A 3,377-nucleotide genomic window follows, 5' to 3' on the forward strand; every position below is an offset into this window, starting at 1 on the left:
TTACTCTCCCTGGATTAGCTGATTTTCCACTATCGCCCTTCAGTAGGGAGACAATTCATCAGTCACTCACTAGACGACTGCTCGGTGCAGATAATGACAGAAAACAGCTTTCATATGTCATTGATTTCAAGCCACACACACACACACTACTCATGTCCCAAGCCATGGGAAACCCAAGAACCCAAGAACTGGAGGCCAAATCCAGCTCACTACATCAGTTGTTGGTGGCCCACTTAAGCAGATTTAGTATCAACTTTTTGTTTGTTGCTTGTTTGTCAGCTCATCCCTACCACAGACGTCTTTCAAAATAAAAGCCCCAAATGTATATAAACATTTTTTTAACCAATTTGTTCCAACTGCAGCAGAATCGCGGGTTTAGGTTACTGATGAGTTTTTCGGTCTCAGAAGCTGACTTGGTTGCGGCGCTCCAATCGGCTTTTCTTCTTCTTCTCCCGCCAGCAGCAGGTGAGTGTTAGCTGAGGTAATGCAATAGTGGTGGCGTAATGTCATTTTGCCAGGCTTTTATGATGTGTCTGCACCGGGGAAAGAAGAGATGGCATCTCGGCCCGGAGTCATTGAGCCTTTGACCGAGAGAGAGAGAGAGAGAGATGTGGAAGGAAGTAACAGTCGTTGAAGACTGGAGCGGACGTTAAAGAAGAAAAAAAAAGGACACGGCAAGGTCGAGTGATTGACGTGAGGTCCATTGCGACGCCTTTGCTATTATTGAGCGCGTTACTTTATTGACACGTGTACGTGTCAAGTGCGGTGTAGGTGCTGATCGCCGCACTCATTCTTATGCTAAACGAGTGACTGACCTTGAGGGACGCCAAGAAAAACGAATCCCGAGATGGAGCTACACACAAAATTTACAATCAAATATAGAAAATGCCGGGTTTTTCTGTTCACCATCAAATCTGTAACCATCTCAAACTAAATTTACATTTCTGTCTTTTTTCAAAATCATAACAGCACATATTGAACCTCAGGCAATTGATTTTATTATGTCAGCGTTTTACTGTACTGAAACTCCTCACTTGATTAAGAGGACTGAAAGCCACAGGATTTTTATTTTATTTTTTAGCCACGTGGCATTTATGCTAATAGCATGCTGATGCTAAGAACAATACAGCCAGTCAATAAAAATTGCATTTAAAAATAATAATACCTGTAATGGAAAATAATTTAGGCAACTGTCATAGTTAAAATATAGTAAAATCAATTTGTGAACTTACTTTTGGCCTTCCCATGGCCTGCTGAGGATCCGAATGATGCAACTTCCTGTGGATCATGTTTGCCATTTTGTTGTGTTTTGCCATGAGAGGGACGTTTGTGGGCGGAAAGTCTACGTTCACCCCCCCCAGCCAATCACAGAGCGGGGGGGCGTGTCACTGAAGGGGGTGGAGCCATGAGAGGAGTCCGTTTTGAATCGGTTGTTTACAAACACAAACGGACAAAACGAAAGACCACACCTTTACGGAATCATTTATTAGGCCCAGGATGTGTGGTTACGGCAGGGATGAAATCAGTGTTATTACGGTAAAAACACAAACACTTTCAATAGTTCCCCTGCGTGTCGTTGGCGGCTCAACATTCATTAGCTGGGATGCTTATTCTGTGCAGGTTGGCGGGGATGGAATTGGAGCCAGGAGTCCGTTTAGCCCGGGACTGATCACCACTCTCATTTTCCGAGACACACTACCAACTGTATGCACGGCGGGTGGACGAAAGTTCACAAAAGGTGGACTTTTGTTTTTCCGGGGACCAAATCATTCATGGATGCATCTTTTGATACATTCTGGAAAATGGCCTTTCTTTCTGGGTTCTGCATAACCTCGTCTATTTATGAAACTGTGCAAGCAAGATGTTCTGCAAAATGTCGACCCCACTGTTAAGTCACAGGGAGGCGAATTAATATAACTCTTTGACTGCCAGACGTTTTCAGGAAAGGGATGCCGTGGGTGCCAGCCGATTTAAGCATTTTGACTGATCTTTCAAGGGCCACAGAAAATGATGTGTTTGGACTATGGAAACACACATACTACCAAATGAAAGATTGGACTTTCATCAGAAAAAAAGTTTGTTTCTACCTTATTCCGTTTTTCAGTAATCAACAATAGGAAATGGTTAGTTTCACCTCTGTTTTGAAAAAAACGTCTTTTAACGTCTTTGGCACTCCTCCATAGGATTTTACTAAACGTTATTTAACGTTTTTGGCAGTCAAAGAGATAATAGCCGTCCATCACTGGGTTTCCGGGCTGGGTGAAGATCCAGCGCCACTCTCGAGCTACTGCCTGAGTCTGAAACGCTACATCAAATCCAAAAGGTAAGCGCTTTACAAATATCGGCATCAGCCATTTTGAAGAACCATACGGCCAATAATAGATCGAAAAAAGTTTTAACTTCAGGGAACTGTTTATTTCAATTTTCAGCTCACGTTATAAGACATGCTGTTGACCCTGGGAACTCACTTCTGTTTTTGTTTGAAATAAAAAGATAAGTAAAAATGTAATACTTCAGATATTTAGACATTTTGGCAAACTTTATTTACTGTGGAAAACTATAGTGAGCTATTTACTTGCTTAAGATTTTATTTAACTTTTGAAGACATGCTACTGTCCCTGGGATAACCGAAGCTTTTGTTACATTTTTGAAACGAAGATGTCTAATGACTTAAGATTTATTTAGATTTTTAAACTCCAATATTTGACGAATCCTAGAAGTTGTTCAGTACATTTATGCTTAAAATTCAACAAATTTAAGAGCTGATGTTTGTATTTTTTCGAATTTCGATGCCAATATTTTCCCTTTTAGTGAAAATGAGTATGTGCTCCGAGTATCGGTTACCAACACCCTCGACTACTGATAATCTGTATCGGCCCTGACAAAAACATGTTGGTCCATCCCAATTGGACTCTTAGATCGCCGCACTGCTTCAGGCTTCACAGATCAACCACATGGCGGAGAGTCCAGTGGGTGATCTGAAACTTTTACGGTTTAGCCAGCGTGTAGGCACGGGAAAAGCGGTTTTCATCTCATGTTAGGGGAACATCTGGAGCTTTACAGATGTGTGACCCGCATATGCACAGATGGACAACTGGTGTCTGCAGATTTTGGGAGTAGTGGAAGATGAGACTCTGCGGCACTATGGCATACATATGCAAAAAGTAACTTTAGCATGAGACATTTTTTTTAGATTTACCTAAAAAAAACAAGCTTGTAACCAAAATAAAAACGGGACCAATCAAGGAAATGCATGTCCCCAAGTTTCGCCAGTGGCACGTTGATTAATAGGCCAAATTTCACAGCTTTTAGAGAGTCACAAACACTTGACTTGGAGCTTGGGGTGGCGATAAGAGAAAAAGTTCCCCCACTTCAGG

This window comes from Vanacampus margaritifer, chromosome 6, assembly GCF_051991255.1.
Source record: "Vanacampus margaritifer isolate UIUO_Vmar chromosome 6, RoL_Vmar_1.0, whole genome shotgun sequence".
Classification (NCBI taxonomy): Eukaryota; Metazoa; Chordata; class Actinopteri; order Syngnathiformes; family Syngnathidae; genus Vanacampus; species Vanacampus margaritifer.